The following is an 18,992-nucleotide window of genomic DNA, read 5'->3' as shown; positions in this document are numbered from 1 at the left end:
AATGATTTCTTGGATTTGACCACTCAGATTGACTGCCTGTCCACCAGTTCCTCATCTATGGCTTCAGCAAGAGGCAGAGAAGCAGCAGTATCTTGTAGTTATCCTTCTCTGATCAGCAGAAGCAACAGAAGTTGTAAAGCACCACAACCAACCAGCCAAGTGTTAATGGAATTAGCCTGTTCCAGATGAGTTCAGCTCCTTGATAGTATAGGGATGGGACTAACCCTCAGAATAGAATAATATTGCTAGGATGAGCCATTGGGCAACATTGCCCAGCCTTATTGGCCTGAAGGCAATATGTCCCTGCAGCAGTCCTTCCATATTCTACCAGTAAATTTTTTATGGAACGATTAACTCAAGAAAATCTGAGGGATTATATAAAGCCATTCAACTAAGCCCAGAGCTGCAAGGCCCAAGATTTAGTAGGTGAGCTTTGTTCTGTGACATACCATACAATCCAGACTAATGAGTAGCTGTGTCACCCCTGCCCTGTAACCTAGGATGCCCTTTACTTCTGTAATTTACAACCTGGATTACTCACAAACAACCTCCAGCATGTAAGTCACTCCCAGCTATGTCTCTGTGTGTGCTGCAGCCAGCCAGCCACACCTTGGCTCTTACTAGCCTTAAAAATCTCTACAGGATGACCCCAACACACACAGATTTTCCCACAAGAGAATGTCCTGTACTGCCTAGTCCTTTCCTGGACAGTATGGATATATCAAATCTGTTGTTCCTTTAAGGGAATAATATGCACACAACTTGCTACTTCAAATGGAGTTACCCAAACACTTCAACTTGAACACACTGAATTAGATAAAACAAGTTCATTAATTACAAAGATAGATTTTAAGTAATGAGACATAAGTCAGAAATGGTTACAAGAAAAATAAAGATGTTTACTAATGCCTAACAAATTATATCAGTCAAGCAAAGTTTCTCACCACATGCTCTAACAGATTACAGACCAAACTCTCAGGCCAGGACCCCTCTACCAGAGTGCAACACCAAGTTCCTTTGTCTCTTCCAGTGAATTGAACGTGATAGACAAGAAAAGAGAGAAACAGGTCCCTTGGGGTGTTTGTCCTTCCTTTTTATATTGTAAGTTCTCCTTATTCCCCTGTGAAGGGGTGTCTGCCCCACACAAGGCTTGAAGGGGTGAAGGTGCCAGGTAGGCACCTAGAGGAGAAGTCAAGGAGCAGGGATTAATTAAAGGAGTCTCAGCTGGACAGGAGCAGGAAGGGCCTGTATAAAGCCCAGGAGCTGAGAGCAGAAAGGGGCTATAGGGAAAGTAGTCTATAGTCACTCCCTAGAAGAAGGGAATTGTGTATGGGGCTAGAGATAGGTAGCTAATAATTATTCCCTGGGAGGAGAGAGTTTGGGCTGGCAAACCCAGAGAGGGGGAGAGCCAGAAATCTAGGCAATGCTCAGGGGGAAAGCAGTAAGGTATGGAGAAGGGCAGAGCTACTCCGCTGATGAGAAGGCCCCTGTGCTGAAACCTGGTGTAGAGGGCATTCCCAGGCTCTTCTGTCAGTGACTGGGGGGGAGTGGTGCTGACCAGATGGTGGAGCTTGGACTGCTTGGGACAGTTTGCTTTGGAAAACTTTAATACCTCAGAAGGAGAGGACTATAGTGACCTTGTTGGAGGGCCAAGTCATGAACAGGAAGCTGCAGCTCCCTGGAGTGAGAGGAGCCACAGAGTGAGACAAGATGATGGGTGGAGAGACTGCCAGAGGAGGGTACAGCACCCAGCAGCAGCTCTGGAATCCCCAGAGTGACTAGGAGGATGTGCCATGTGTGGTGAGTGCACCCTGTGACATGGCCTTTTTATAGCTTGGTCCTATATTTATATTCTAGTCCTCTGGAATCTCTTCCATCTTCCATGAGTTTTTGAAGATAATTGCTAATGATTGAGTCAGGTCCTTAACTAGGCTAGGATGTATTCATCCATGCTTTCCACTAGAGGTACCAACTGTCATTTTTATGGAGGAATGAGGTTGGGTTTAGCATAACCAATTATGTTTACCAGAATTCATATTAGCCAAACTACTTACTACCTTCATTATAGCATCTAATTAGCCACACAACTGCTTCTGGGACCCGTCTAATTCCAGTTTTCAGTAAGGAACAGGCGGTAAGATTGCATCGTGCCTTAAGTACAGCAACTTCTAACTTCCTGATGACTTTATAGCACAACCCATTTCCAAAACATAGGTGAGTCGGTGGTTACCTTTGTAAGTCCACATTCAACAACAATTACTGCACAGTAGTATTTAACCTGGTAGCTTATATGTAGAACAGGAAACAACTGTGGTTTCTATTAGCAAACGCTGATCTTTTGAATGGAGAACCCTGTGCCTCATTCAGGAGTGACTCAGTGAAACAACTGCTTGAAAAAGTTTTAGTTATTAGCCTCCTATCTATAATTAGCCAGTTAACTAAAGTTTACTTAATATCTTTCAATCTAATTAGTCTTACAAAAAATGCTCAAGTCTTTTGAGTAGTATCGATATAGTGTTAGTGTTAATGACAATGAAAAACACTCAGGCCTCAATCTTGCAGCAGCTCCATGTGGATTCCTGCTGATTTCAATGAGATTCCCCAGAGAACCACCTGCAAAGGTCCAGCTGCAGAATGAAGTGTCAGATAAGGCCCTTTGATCTGTAGGTCTTAAAGCACTTTCGAAAGGGGAGTTCTCAATAATATCCTGTTTTACTGATGGGAAAACTGAGATTCAGAGACATGCCCAAGGCCATACAGTAAGTCAAAGCAATACCAAGAACGGAGCCCACATCTCCCAGCTCAGTCTGGTGCCCCCTCTATGCTTCCCAAACAACAAGTTTAGAAGGAAGACTAATAATTCACTATATTAATATGTATGCCAGTTTTCTGCTCTGGAAACCCAAGTTCAAGTGGTGGTTCAGGCCCTAAATAAATCTGACGGTGCCATCCTAACTCCCATTTACTAACTACAATACCTGCCTGCTTAAAGAACAAGAAAGCTGCTTTGCCACATTAGCCACAGCAAAGGGAACTGAATTTTCCAAGACTGGCTCTACTGGGGGGTACTACTGCAAGAAAATCTATTGACAGCTCTGGTGCTTTACATGATTCTCACCTTTCTGAGCAGAGGCTGAGAGACACTTAATTTCTGTCTATGTAAATCCCAGCTGTGATTGTGCAGCAGGACACTTCTCCATATATAGCCAAAAATAATATGTAAGAGGAATGTCAAAAAGGAGAAGGAAATTCCCTTGAAATCAAGGAATGAGGGCATAATATGTTCACACATGGGTGTGATGAATAGAAAGTTTATCTTTGAACAATGCTAAGAGGCAGAAATTCCTGAGGAACACTTGAGTGTAACTGAGGGCAGAATTTGGCCCACAAGAATGGGAAAAAGTATGAATTCTGGGAAAATCAATTTATACTACTGCTCCTCACCACAAAAAACAAAATATTAGAAGAAATCAGTAAATACAGGGCCCAATTCTATAAGCAGCTTGGTACTTCTCCTGCAAGGGCCTGAGCACCCTGAGGTCTTATTAAAGTCAGTGGGACCTGAGTGTACTCACCATATTACTGGAGAAACAGCAGATTATGAGCACTTTCTGTTGTAGGACAGGCACACCTGCCTCAGTTTCCCCTTTAAGTCCCCTGTAACTCCATGCAAGCTTATCTTCTAGTCCATCAACAGAGTTTGTTACCAAAACACAATTCAAAGAGTCCCCAGCAAGAGTCCCAAACATAGCCCATTTCCCACATGTAATTCTTAAAACCCCACTTTTCCAGCAGGCACCAACACCAGCCTCATTGTTGAGTCCTTCCATATCATACTCCAGTGACTTCCACCACACCTGGGCTCCTTGTCAGTCCCCTTCTGTCCCTGTGCCAGGACAGCCACTGCAGCCCTTCCAGCTAGAGTGGAACACTGCTTTTCCCAGCAGGAACACCCACAGCCTCTGTGCTGGGAGATCCATCTCACCAGGAGAGAATCCTTCATGCCCCCAGGTCCTATCACATCCAGCTCTTCAGTGTGGAGACATCAACTTCTCCCCTCCACTGCTTCTCTGCCTTCAGCCCTCTCCAACCCTATGCACCAGCTCAGAGCCAGCACACACCTCCCTCTGCTGTTCTCTGGCCTTCAGCTCTCTGGCCCAGGCCCTCTGACTTGGGGATGGCAACCAGCAAACTCTTCTTGCTGCTCTCAGATATTGTCTTCTCTCAGGAACCACTATCAATTTCTTGGCTCTGGCAGCTATCACCTCATGCCCTTCTCTAATCGCAAGGTCTCTCCTGCACTGAATCCCCCTGCCTCTAGAGCCCAGGTACCCTCTTTTAAGACCAATTCATTGGCCAAATTGAGTCACAAGTGCACTGGTCCTACTGCTTCTTAAAGGCCAGTGTCACCCTGACAGGACCACATCCTGAAGCTGTAAAGGACATGATCATGAGATGGAGATAATTATTACCTAGAAGGATCATGTGCACCTGTTCAAGGCCAACCCACCAAGACGAAATGGCACCATAAAGCTAGTTACTTTTTGTATTAGAGTGGCACCTAGAGACCTCAGTCAGGTATCAGGGCCCTACTGTAGTGTCTCTTGTGAATGTAATCAAAACTAAATACACCTAGATGATGCAAGAGGCTCAGCATGTTTACAAAAAAAGTCTATTCAAAGATGTCCCAGGTTCGGTTTGTGTACAGTGCCAAGAGCAATGGGGGCCTGGTCCATGACTGGGGCTTCAAGGCACTTTGCTAGTACAAATATTAAACAATAAGAGGAATGTTGAAGAGTGTGTTCAGTGCAAGCAGCAGTGCAGGATACCTCACTAGTACATAAGAGTGCTTCTTGTACAGCTGTTTGGTGCTTATTTTGCAGTCACCAGCTATGACAATCTGGAGTGCTGTCCAGACCAGTGAGAGACTCTCTGCGAACTCTGGTGCCTGACAATGCTTGGATGCTCTAGCTCGCACCTGGGCTATTCACAAACAGCCTTCTAGCATGCAGGTAACACCAAGAGAGTCCGTGTCTAGCTGTAGCCTGCCAGCCACACATCAGTCACTCTGGCTTCCACCACCTTGGTTACCATTTGCAGGGTGACCAACACACTTCCAGTCCCACATTTCCTCTTAAAACATGTGTCCTGCCCTGTCCAGTCCTCTTCTGGATGGCCCAGATATGTTAGACCTGTTACCCCTTTAAGGGGATCAATATACAACAGTCTTCTACTTTTAAATAGTTATCCAAACAATTCACAAGCCTGGACTAGTTTTAGTTAAAGAATAAAACAATTTTGTTTAATGCCTTATCCTTGTACTCACTTAATCTCTTTAATTAGTTTTAAATGGTTACAAGAGGAAAAAGATAAAACGCTTCATAAACTGAGTAAACTAGATTTAGTTCAAGGTGAAATTCTTATCACAGGTTCTCAGCTACATTGCTGACCAAAAGAGATGGAGGGGGGAGAGAACTTGGGGTGTTCTTGCCCTTCCCTTTTATAGTTCAGTTGCTCTTTGAAATGCATTTTCCTTACGGTTACTGCAGTACATAGTAAAGGCGGTGACATGGTGTCTGGTGGTGAAAGAGGTTACATGCTGTTTCTTCACACGTCTGTTTGCTGAAACACAGATTTTCCTTCTCTGTGTTCCTCTTCTTGCTATCTGAGAACTCTGTTTACAATTTACATGTAAATTGAAGTGTACAGCCACACTCCTGTGTTTAGGATAGACCTGTTCAACAACTTTTCCCTAGAAAGGGCTTGTGTTGTGTTTTGTTTTATTTGATATTTTTAACACGTGCTAATATCATACATGGGGATTTAATAACTTTACACATAAAGTTGCTACATACATCTTGATATTGACCAAGTTGTGTTTTCAAATGATATCTCACAAGGAATATTTTGTACAAAGATAATTACAATGGTGTTGAATGTGAATGCAAGGGTGCATTTGGTCTCACCAAAACATGAAGATTTTTGCTGGAGACAGTTTTCCTAATAAGCCACCTGCCCTTCCCCACATAGCTGTCAGGTAGTTTCAAGTGCACATTCTTATCTAAGAAGATAGAGGCAGAAGAAAATGTTTGCAGACCTTCTGGATCCACATAAGACCCTCTGACAACCCCTGATCCCCATTTATTTGAAAAACCATCCTTTGGAGGCTGGCTGTTTGAGAGGGGCAAGAACATCTTACTTTCTCTTCTTCCCTATCACTACATAAACTGCCTCCTATCTCCTCTTTGTCTAGATAACCAAGTATTTCCCAGTTTCCTACTGTGTTGGCTGCATCTTAGCTTTAATGGGAGCCTCTGGCTGAGCATAGATGGGGGTAGGAGAATGAGGACTAACAATATATCTGACTGATATGACGGGGAAAAATTGTTTGGCATTCAAAGCAAAACTTCAGCCTAGGAAAACTTGTGAACAATGTTTACATTTGTCTGCTTGAAAGAATTTAGTCTCAGCAAGGGTGCCAAGGACAGAAGGGGCATTGAGAGCACTGCTTGACCCCTAATGTTGAAGAGGAGAGGAAGCTGACTCTGCTGGGGAGAATGACCACTGTAGAGACTGACTTTCTTTCTATCTGGCATTTACAAACCACATATTTCACACAAACCTAGCAAATTGTTTAAGGGGAAAAAAATCTGTTTCTCTCAATGTTAAAGGCCTTTGAGAATATCTACACCATGGTAGAGTGTACAGTCAAAATGACAAGCTTTCTAAAGAGTTGTATGGCACCTTTGAAATAGTCCCATAAAACTCTTTGATGCACCCTACAAAAAGTTAATACTTCTCTTCATGCGGAGGCAACACAGAACAGTGGATAGTGAGGGGACACAATTGAAAGGTTCTGTGGGGGCATATGACAACCCCACGCCTTGCCTCTGCTTCCAACCCCGGAAACTTGTTATGTGTGTAGGCAACATACACTAGCAACTTCCTCCTGCCTAGCCCATTGGAGAGCTGGCAGGCATCCCTTCTGCCTGAACTATCAATCAATTTAGCAAGTGTTCAAGGCAAGACCCAGGAAATTGGGAAACACAGTTGGAATGCCCAATCCCCCATATGCTGCCAAGGTGGGATGGTGCTTGGGGCTGGATTGTCTCAGTTAACAAGATGTTGGAGAATTATCAGTCACTTTTTGTTGGTGGGAGGATGGGGGAAGAGAATATAACACCCCCAAATTGCCTTCTCCTTGATAGACACATTGGAGGCAGCTGCTGTTTCAATGCATCCCCAGCACAGGTGTAAAATACAACCAGAATTTCTGCAGTTAATTCTGTGCCCGCGTGAGAAATTGACCATAATATCCGATTTGTTTAAAGCCTGAAAATCTGCAGTGATTTGCTAGTATAAGCCAATATGCCAAAACAATGAAACCACAGATATACCATAATGGAAGTAAGGCATTAAAATCAGCAAAATTTTGACGTTCTTAAACATGTAACTGACACAATGCAGCCATTATGGCAGGATTTCTATGTTAAAAGGCATCTCTGCTCTAGATATATGATGAACTGTACCAGTCTCTTTATCTTGGTACAAGCTTTATTGCAGACTTCACCCATGGCACATGACCATAACTTGATGCTATCTAACTGTAAATCTCATGTCATTATATAGAATGCAACTTTAATTAATTTTTCACTTAGTTCAAGGGAAGAGGCAGAGAACTAGCTGTACCCCAGAGCTCTAAGAAACAACCTCTAGAGTTTGCTTGGGGAACGGATTAATTGAGTAGCCTCTAATCTGGAGAGAGAATGGGCTCAAAGTCTCGTAGGTTAATCAGTCCTGATTTTCCATATCATAAAAGTATTGCACACTTTGAAACAGCAAGTAATTGGCTAGAGATAGACCTCAGGCTCATGAATGATAATGACTGAGGCACATTGGCCACTCTCTGATTGAAGGCAATGCTAATAGAGCCTCAACTTGCATTGGTCTAAGAAAGTACCCTCATCTTCCACTGGCTTCAGTGAAAGTTGAGGATGCTAAGCGTATCAGGAGATCCTCAATGACATGCAGGAGTCAGCTATAAGGCTCTGATTCAATAAAGAACTTAAGCATGTGCAAATGTTGAGCATATGCTTAAGCAAATGTTAAGCATGTGTTTGAATGCTTGACTAATTCAGAGCCTTAGTCTTACGAAAAAAAATGTGCACAGAAATACTTAGTTTAACCCCCCCCCAGAAGATTACATCATAAAGCTGGTGAAAGTATCATACAACTATACACTGAAGGTCAATTGCAGTAACATGGGTAAATTCCAGGGGTTACTGGGAAATTTAGATTCTACAGTGGAACCTCAGAGTTATGACCATCTCAGGGAGGGAGGTTGTTCATAACTGAAATGTTCGTATCTCTGAACAGAACATTATGGTTCTTTCAAAAGTTTACAGCTGAACACTGACTTAATACAGTTCTGTAACTTCACTGTGCAGAAGAAAAATGCTGCTTTTAACCATCTTAATTTAAATGAAACAAGTGCAGAAACAGTTTCATAGACTCGTAGGTCAGAAGGGACCAATATGATCATCTAGTCTGACCTCCTGCACAAAGCAGGCCACAGAACCCCTAACCCATGACTGAGTTATTGAAGTCCTAAAAATTGTGGTTTGAAGACCTCAAGCTGCAGAGAATCCACCAGCAAGTGACCCATGCCCCACGCTGCAGAGGAAGGCGAAAAACCTTACCTTTTCAATTTTTTAAACTTTCCCTTTATTTTTCTTAGTAGTTTACATTTAACACAGTACTGTTTGCTTTTTTTGTTTTGGGTTTTTTTGTCTGCTGCTGTCTGGTTGCCTACTCCCAGTTTCAAATGAGGTGTGTGGTAGAACACATAACTGGTGTTTGTAATTCTGAGGTTCTACTATGCAGTGTTATCCCGGTATGCATAGGAACATATAACATAATTTCTATTTCAAAATATAATAATGAAAACACAGAACATATCTCTGCTGCTGATGGATGGCAGTTGAAGCCATAAGATTTGGCATATCCCAGCTAGGGATAAATTGATATTAAGCCTACAAAACAAATATAAATACTATGTGCTGACCTGTACAGGTTTTTATATCTGTCCCATCAAGAGAATATCCAAGCACCTTCCAGTAGAGCACATAGGGATGTGACTAATATATGACATGTGGTGCATTTTCCCTCAGCCTCTCCCCAGTTAAAAATAGTGTGCGCACAGTAGCGTTTTAGTTTTTTGGTTGTCTGATTACTGTGCTCTTTTCTTTCTTAGCAAAGGCAAGGTCAAAGAATTATGTCTTGCACATAGAGTGCAAGGTGTTGAGGTTGCAGTAGAACTAATCAGCAAATGGTTTTCCTTGTCCCATGAAAGGTGTCTCAATTTTTAAGTCCCCATCCCCCATTCTGTGTCAGAGCTCTTCAATTCAGAATAGGGTGTCAAACCTAAGTCTCCCACATCAGAGGCTACTGGCTGTTGAGGTGAGCCTCACACCTTAGCTGGAGCTGTTTCTCTTTGTATAAAGGATTAAGTATTTATTGGAGCAGGGATATATGGTCAAATATTTCCTAGCTCTCTGTTGTTTGTGTGTGAGATATAAAATAAAGTGGTGAACACAATATATAAGGAAGAAAATTACAGCTTCATAAGACTGCACACAGCCCAGATCAGGGACCAGAGTATCAGAACTCAAAAAACACTCCATAAGCACACAAGCTGATTTCTTTCTTACATGACTACACTAAGGAAAGATCACAACCATATTTCCTTAGTCTTAGATCTGTCCTCTCTCCCCTATCTGGTGCATATTATCTCATAAAAAGGTTTATTTGTGAAAACAGTTTTGAAATACAGATAATTAAACACTTAATGAGGCATTTGATGCAAGGCTTTTCCATTTGCAGCGTGAAATCTGTTTCAGCAAGGTTTATGTCTGAATACAGAACTGATAGCAGTCCTCTTCCACATGCTGCCAAACATTCTGAACTTCTGGCTAGATCATAACACGTGTAATAATATCCTCTTCGTTTGCAAAAGAGGACCAGCGAGAGTCACCAATAACAATCCTTTTAAAAACAGCTTGGATGTAAAAGCTTGGAATAACTTCAAATGATAGAAATTGAATCCTTGATTTTTTTTTAATTTTTTTTTTAAATCAGAGCACTGAAAAGGCAACAGTATCCTCTCTCAATTTACCATTCTCAGTTTGTTCCTGAAAATATTTTCCCCACTCCTCTTAGGGCATTTAATAAGGCCTAGTTGTGCTGACTATACTGTTAACTATAGAGACCACAAAGAGAACCTCTCATCTTGGATATTAAAGAAAATAACTAATAATGGTAAAATGTCATTTTACCGATAGACATTGTTTTTCTGACTGGCAGTTAACTTCCTCTCTCTCTGCATGGTGCCGTTGGATATAGTCTTGCAATTGTATAAGATGTTTTGAAAACTCCCTAGTTAAACAGATCTCCAGTATTTTTGATCCCTACTGATCGTCATTATGACCAAATAGAACATCTTCTTCCCAGTCTAAATTTGGGACTAGCCAAAAACCACATAGTCACACTCGAGTGTAACTTCAGGATTAGTGAAAGGGCGCTGTGCCGGAGAAAAAGTAAGAATTTTTGCCATTAAAGTAGGGCAGATCACCCAGGGTCTTTTGGTAGAATGATTCTACTTCACCCTATGGACAAAGGCCCTTTTTCCTTGAGTTGCTCTCCCAACATGATTTTCCTAACCCATATGATAGTTCCCAACTAGTCTGAGGTGGGACTCAGCAGTGGAGAGGTGAGTTACATCAGATGATTAGTAGGGATGTAAGTCTGGTAGCAGAAGTAAGCAGTATGTACCAGATGCTGGAAATCAGTTAAGGTTGGGGAAGATGACATACACCTCCCATCTCATGTGTACAATTGTTTTCAGAATAACAGGAAGGAAGAGAATCTGAAGATGGGAAGAACAATGCTAATACTACTAATCTTCAATGATTTAATGTAGAACTGGTTAGAATATTTTTGCCAAAATATGCTGTTTTATCAAAGCCAAAAAATTTCTTACTAAATTTTGTTAGGAAAGTTTTGGGGTCGGGGCATAGAGGAAAACACAATAGTTAGGTGCAGGGCCGGCTCTGCTGTGCTTGGGACGGCAAAAACAGTCAGGCAGCCTTCGGCGGCGTTTCTATGGGAGGTTTGTCTGCCCTGCACCTTCAGTGTACCCGCTGCCAAAACCGTGGGACCAGTGAACCTCCCGCAGAAACACCATAGAAGTCAGCCTGACTGTCCCCCTCAAAGCGACTGTCAGGCCACCCCCATGGCTTGCCGCCCCAGGCATGCGCTTCCTGGACTGGTGCCTGGAGCCACCTCTGGCTAGGTGATTAGGATATTGGCCTGAGATGTGGGTCTCATCTCAGTACTGTAACCTTCAGACTATGGAGTGACACACACACAACCCTCTTCCTCCTCCCTGACACAATTCAATTTTTTTAAAGTGTTAAGAGTTTTGCTTTTGTTCCAATGCAACTTCTCAAACCGCAGAAGTTGCCATGAAATGGAATTCTCATCCTGTGGTCAGTTCTAGCATAATTGTTTTTTAAAAAAATAGTGTGTACTCTTTTTCTACTGGTGTTACTATAATAAAAGCAGCTTTTAAAATTCTAAGGTATTATTTAATACACTTTTGCATAGTGAAACAGTGAAATGTTAACCACAACAACTAAATACAATAGACAATTCCACATTGGGTCTATCTTGGAGGACTTCTGGTAGCTGATTATAGGTGAGGCTGGTAGTGCTATAAAAAGTTACTGTTATAAGGGCCTGTCAAACTCTGTTCACTGGGTCTGATATTTTTGGTGGTGTCTGCCTTAGACTTGAATTTCACCCTAAACAGCTCGGCCGTTTCTGAGAATGAAGCTAGAGAATTACTAGTGTTGACCAGATTGCATATATGCTATTCCAGCAAAGCAACTGAATGTGCTCCAGCCCAGGACTAAAGGGGGCATAGCTGAACTTCACCTGAAATAGTTGCTGGGCCAGGTTGGGACTGGACACTGGAACTGAGAGCATGGTATCTTTCTTTCCTGTCTCTCACTGGCCCTCTCCCACCATCTTCCCCACCCCACCATGGCACCCAGACAGCATTGAGTGGGAAGCTGTCTGATTCAAATGCAAGGATGACAAAACCTGAACCCAGGAGGGGAGAAAAGGAGTATACTGGGACAAACAGTCTGCTGAGACTGGGACTGGAGGGTGGAGTGGAGAGAAACTGAATGAGACTGGCTGGGCAAGAATACTAGAATTGACAGTCAGGGGAAAATAGGACTATTTGGGCAAGAGGACTGGGACACACAGCTGTGAATGGGTGTGGAAGATTGGGAGCCAGTTCCCGGGGGTGGGAGCCAGTTTTCTGGGGAGAGGAGAGGAGTACACTGAAATTGGACAGAGAGTTGGAATGTCTGTTTACTAAAACACACTCCCCTCCAGAGCCTGCAATGGAACCAAAGATTCTTGAGTCTTGCCATTCCTCTGCTGTCAGCAAATATCTGTGGACCCCACTGGCAAAGTGTCTCATTCACTTCTAATGCTGATCCACAGTGAAGATGACAGCCTACTACTGCTATTTATTCTATTAACTCAAGTGGCAGAGGTCTGTGCAGTGAATCCACAGGTTCCAACCCCTTGGATGTCAACATGATGTCACAGGATAAAATTTGTTTTTCAATTTTCTTATCTATATAAGAACACCTAGGAAGTTACACACACAAGCTTAAAATAGCATTAAGTGCGCTTGACTTTGCAACCTTAAGTTAGGTAACCTTAATTCTTGTATTTCCTGTGCAACCTTAATTCAGCCCATTGGGCATGCACATTATGATAGCATGTGATGATGGAAATAGAGACTGCTTCATTCAGTGCACAAAACGGATCAGCTCTGGGGATGAATCAGGGTTGTATACTGAAAGAGGTTGTAGGACCTTTGCTTCATTTGTTGTAGAAGCTGCAAGTGTCATGAATGCAGGGGGTTGAAGGAAGAGAGGATGGTTTCATGGCTAAGATAGTTGAATGCTGCCCTAGAGAACTGAATTCTATACCTGCTTCTGCCACAAAGTTCCTACGTAATGCTGGGCAAGTCACTGAAACCAAACTTTTCACAGGTGGTCACTGATTCTGTGTGCTTTGTTTTCTAGGTGTCCAACTTGAGAAGGAGCTTGATTAAAAGAGATGCTGAGCACTCAGTAGCTGCAAATGAAGTCAATGGGAGCTGTGCTTTGGATATATAAAGTGCTACATGCTCTGAAAAGTTAGGTTCTAGGTGTCACAAATTGGGATCCCAACATTAGGGCTACTTTTGACTTTTGTCTCTGCCTCCATTCCCCAGCTGTAAAATGGAGCTTATATAACATCCCTCTGAAATGAGTGGGTGAAAATAAATATATTGTTTCACAAACACTAGATACTATAGTGATGAACAGCATAGAAAAGCCCATGGGGTAATTAATAATTTTGTCTCCAGGGCAGAGTTTGAGTAGTGTGGGGCACATACTTACTGTGAGTACATAACCCAAAATATTGAATAACTACTTGTTAAATTAGCACCATCCATCCAGTGCCTTGAATGCGATGGGGGTTCTGTGGGAGAAAATAGTATGTGATCATGTATTTAAAGGCTGCATCATAATACAGATGCACAAAGGGACTGAATTAATGTTTCACAGGAAATGGCAGAAATAAGGTTCCCTAACTTTTGAGTGCTCTACTGTGCAACCTTAATGTTCTTTTAACTTAGTGATTTTGTGTTTTATATATTAGGTGGAAATGCCCCTGAGGTAACTTTGGAATTTAACTGCTATGTAATGTTCTGAAATAAAAGGGCAACAAGTCAAACTGTCTCCAAGTACCCTCCTTGGGAATCCAATGAAAATTAAACTAGAAATCAAACTTACATGTTTCCACATCTAATTGTGGCAGTTAGCATTATCATAGGCAAATAGTAAAACCCTAAGATACCACTTCTAGAAAGAAGGCTTGCTAAACCCAAGGAAGTCCACACTTTGAAAAAGAAGTTGTATCTCTAGAAGAAACTTGTACTAGACAGATAAATACCATAGATTATTAAAAAGAAATGACTTATGGAAGTCTAGCTTACTTTGCACCATTTAAGCTGTTTGTTTTTATGCACTATAGAGATGCTGTTGTGGTTACAGTTTGTCTTCCTTTTTATTTAAAGATTCAAAAGAATCCTTGATATGTTTGTAAAAAAAAGTGACTAATTTTTACAGGAAATCTTAATTTAGGGCCTAAACTATTTGATGCATTTCCTTTAAAACCAGCTGAAGTTTACATTGATACTTCTACTGATTTTTCTCTCCCCAAAATATTTTAATCCATAGTTGGCTGAACCATCAGTAGCACCCATGTCAGCAGAGAATCAGAGCTTACAGGGATCAGTTCAGGGATCTCCTATCATTGCATGCTATGTAGCCCTCCAGATGATTTCTATTTTACTTGCTCGTCTTCCAGCTTGGAGGGAAGAAATTAATGCAGCAAGCAACTACTCAGCCTGTACCACAGAATCAACCTTCAGAAGCCTGACATGGATTTAGGGTCAGATATAGTGCCCGTTAAAGCACTGGAGCTGAGTCTGTCTACAGCAGGTGAAGAGACATCCAGGCACCATCAATTTTTGCCCACCTGGTAGCACACATATGAAGGGCTCAGCGCTACCCTTGAATGCACATAGAAATCAACTTATACGTCCCACCCTTCCTTTACAGCTTAACTTCATTTATTAGTCAATACACTATAAAGACACACAGAAACTTGGGTTTGGAAGGAAGCTTCAGCTCATTTTCCACCCTGGATGTTTTTTCCCCCCTCCTTATAAACAAGGAGCACATGGCTATTATATAAAAATATTCTATTTTTGGACACAATTTAGAAAGAAGCTATTCTCTAAGCATGTGATTTCTCTTTGTGTGATGTCATTAATCTGTCCCTATGTCCATGGAGGAAAGAATTTGTTAACTCTTCACAGAACACACTGATAACAGAACATTTACTTTAGGGGGTAAATATCTACATAAACAGACAACTCTCTGAATCATAGTATTGCTTTAAACAAAAACCAAACCTTTTGTAGATCAATGAGTAGAGAGGCAGCTGCAGGGTAAGGGTTGAATCCTCTGGCGCATAAGGGGAGAAATGAGAAAGTGGGGAGCCTCTTCCTTTCCTCACTCCCAACCAAGCAGCGCTGCGAACATTCACGACAGCATTAGGAAAGACTCAAACTGCAGACTAAATTCCAATCAGTATATTACCTATGGACAAGGAGGTGTGTCCAGTGAGCCAGCTAACTATACTCATTAACTATAATCATTATAATCATAAGCATCCCTCTGCTCCTGCGTACAGGCTAAATGTGCAGCACAGCACATACCGTACCTCAGCCCACCAAGAGGAGTCTTGCCCTGGCTACTGCCTTCACGGGGCAGAGCAGGATGTAGAACACAAGCAGAAATAGAGTGTGAATGAACAGAGCCACTTGTCATTTCCCAGAGATACTTCATTAAATATTTGGAAGCTGAAAATAAAATCATTTGGCAGGAAAGAGGTTGAAAAGAACTCAAAAACTACATAAGCAATAGTCTCTAACTACTCCCCTTATAAGTAAAAATAAATGGTGTTACAAACCACTGCTACAATTACCACATGTGAAAGTGGAGGGGCAGAACAATTACTGTAACTGAAGAGGATTAGAGGGGAAAAAAGTGTTTATCTATTTTATTACATTGACATTACTGGCCTGGTCAGATTTCCCTGTTTGTGGGTCTGCCTCACAGCAAGAAAGAAATTGAACTATACAACCACAAAAAATTGGCTGAAGCACTCAGGGGAGATGTAGTAGATGATACCAACTCCAATTCATATTTAAATGAACAAGATTTTAAACTCTCAGTAATCTTGTATTAGAAAAAGTCTCATGTAATTTTCATATTTCAAGATTTTTTAAAATTTCTCTGATTGTTCCTACCTTATAAGGGCAAGAGCTGAAACATGAGCTGAATAAGACTTCAAGAGTAAATAGCATCTGAGAAACCCTGCCTTTTATAATTCCAATCACGTGGGTGTTACTAATAAAATATGAGGCCAGGGGTGGATATATCCCAATAGGTTTGCTGTCTGACTTTTTTTGAATATTTTTTTCTCCTGTGTAGGAGCTTTATTAGAACTCAATCCTAGACTTCCAAGTTCCCTGCCACCTCCCACTGAAGCAGCACTATCCAGCCAGAAGGACTGTCTACACTTTTTGAAGTAGGTTCTGGGATATAAAACACACTATAGTAGATCCACAAATGCCTTTCTCAATAGCCTGAGTAAATTGCCTCCAATATCCACCAGCTCTGCTGGCTTAGATCCCAGAGACTTTAATAGCAATGCCAGTAACACTAATATAGGTGACACACCTAATTTTCCTGTTCCTCATTATTATTGTTAGTATTTATTATTGCATTGCACTAGTGCATAGAGGCCCCAGTCAGGACTGAATCCAATTGTGCTATGTGCTGTCTAGACACAGATGAACAGACACTGTCCTCGCCCAGAGGAGTTCATATTCCCTTTTGAGAACAAGATACAGCAATGAGTGTGATAAACAAAAGCAGGAAAAGAGGACAATGTTAATGAAAGCCAGCTCATGTGGTGCACCTATGCAACAACATGATAGTTCCTAATTTGCCACAGTGGAGGTTTTTTCTGCTTACTCCCAAATGTGTCTCAGATACTTAGAAAGAGGGTTTAATGTAGAAAATTCATCTTTCAGAAAGTGCTATGCAACTATGTTGGTCTTCAAGATCATTGATCAGCCAATGAGAGTTTGTGGGGATGATGTAATGCCTATCATTTAGTATCCTGCTGAAGCTTTTGAGGAAAACTGGTGCTGCATAGAATACTCCAGCCTGGTTGCGCTATTGAATTAGTTTCTTTATGAGTAATTCAGTCCTTGCTTCATTGCCTCCGTACTCTTAACTAGTGTTCTCAACACAGCAGTGGTGCACACCCAGAAGTTAGGTGCATAGATCCCACTCGCAGATGTATGCAAGCTAGGTTAATACATAGTATGTGAATGTGCAAGCCCATCCTGGGAATATATGAGAGGGAGGGAAAGGATTGTGCACATTAACTAGGCTTCCAAAACCATTTGAAAATTTGTTCTGCTTTTTCAGAAATCTGTCTTTGAAGCCGTGGAAGGCTGTGCAAGTCCCTTCCATAGCTCACATGTTTTTGTGAGGATGAGGGAGTGAGAGATATGATTATCCTGGTTTGGTAACCATACAGAGGCCTACATTTCGGTTGCTTTATGCACAAGAGAATAAGAGTTCCATTGATATTAGTGGGACTACTAGCATGAGTTAGGCAAGCAAGATATGGCCCTGAACTTATTAGTGATTCTATATTCGGCTCTGTAAAAAATAGAGCCAGAGCCAAATGGGCTGATGGTCATGGGGTGTATACCCCCAATAGTGGCCTGGCAACCAAGGGGGTAATGCAGCAACCACCAGCCAGCACTCACTGACAGCCTCACAGTATCTGGGAGAACAAAAGAACTGAGAAGCAGAGGGTAGCTGTCAGAGGAGCAAGCAGACTGGAGAAGGGAAGTCCTGCCAACAATTTGTTGAGAAGATGCCCAGGGACAGCACCCAGAAAAGAGATGACTGGATATACAGGCTGGAGAAACCTACAGAACCTAGGGACGAAAGAAGGACCTCAGGGTACAGCAGAAGGAGTTGCTAATGCTTGATTCTACCTACCTGGTTTTAGGGTCCTGAGCTGGAACCCAGTAGAATGGGTGGGCCTAGGTTCCACCTACTGAACTCTCAGAGACTTAAGCAGCAAACAGGTTTCCAGACCTCATGAGTACCAAGACTAGCTGACCCTGCCAAATGTAACGGTCAAACCCGTACATCCGAGCAGGACTGAAACTAACACCCTTCATAGCCCAGGGAGACTCAGGCAAGAGGAGCTGGCTAGATCTAGTGGATTCTGAGCAATACTCTATCTGACCAAAGGATGTGCTGTTGAATCAACACACCAGTTCACAGCTCACAAATAAACAGTGGCCACTACCTGCTCTCTGCTGATCACACCACAGCATCACAAGATGGGTCTTTTCACACTCATACCAAAGTACATTTGGAAGAGGTGATGGTGCTCAGGAGCCTGCCAATCTGTAATGCGAAAGGGACATTACAAATGTGACAATTTCTTAATCCTTCCTCCAAACTGTCTCCAAATATAGGAGAGGGAAGAAAAATAACAAAAAAAAAAACAAAAAACAAATCCACTGTTTGAGCATTGCACTTCCTGATGCCCTGAAGTGCACAAACACTGCTGTAATCTTGCACATTGTCATGATGGTGTTTTGTTAAGATGCACCTTTATGTGCTCCAGGAGTGAAAGTTTCTCCACTTTACCCCAACATTCTGTCACTGGGATCCTTGTGTGTTCCAGTTCATGTGCCCCACCTGCCACCCTTGTGCTTTCTCTCACCTCATAAGGAAAATGAGCACTTAGCACCTGAATGAGATTCCACCTTGTTCCTCAGAATAACTAATTTAGAAACAGCCAACATGTTTTACTGACTTTCCTTTTTAAATATTCATTTTAATTCTTCTTATTGGAGGTAAATGAAGTTCCTAAATGCACAAGAGCATTTTAAATGACTCCTCTAAGTGAAAAGGCCCATTATGCAAAGTAAATCCATTTCATTCAGTTCATCTCCCATCACAGTTTCACATTCATTCTATCCTACGTGGCAAACAGATCCATGAAGACCAAATGTGGCACCAGAAGATTCTCTCAAAGAGAAGAAGAGGTGAAACAAAAACCAGCCAGATATGCTAAGCACAGGCTGCTACACAATAAATCTCACAAGAGATTTTTACCTTGTTTCATTCAGTTACTTGGCAACATACCAAAGATAACAATAATCAGAAAGAACCCTAAGAGTGAAATAC

At 42.0% G+C, this 18,992-nt stretch overlaps 1 protein-coding gene across 2 annotated transcripts in view; it reads right to left on the bottom strand.

Moving 5' to 3' along the window:
* The window catches only part of SLC2A9 (solute carrier family 2 member 9), a 229,315-nt gene extending 214,018 nt beyond the window's left edge, over positions 1-15,297 (bottom strand). The window contains exon 1 of one of the 2 annotated variants that reach the window (XM_075066595.1): positions 15,110-15,297. The gene's annotated coding sequence lies outside the window, so the exon portion shown is untranslated. The remainder of the gene's footprint in view (positions 1-15,109) is intronic. The other variant, XM_032775770.2, reaches the window with a different exon arrangement.
* Positions 15,298-18,992: the final 3,695 nt, after the last annotated feature.

The sequence above is a fragment of the Chelonoidis abingdonii genome, chromosome 5, assembly GCF_003597395.2.
Source record: "Chelonoidis abingdonii isolate Lonesome George chromosome 5, CheloAbing_2.0, whole genome shotgun sequence".
NCBI lineage: Eukaryota > Metazoa > Chordata > Testudines > Testudinidae > Chelonoidis > Chelonoidis abingdonii.
The sequence above is the reverse complement of the archived record's forward strand: the minus strand, read 5'-3'. Positions and strand labels throughout refer to the sequence as shown.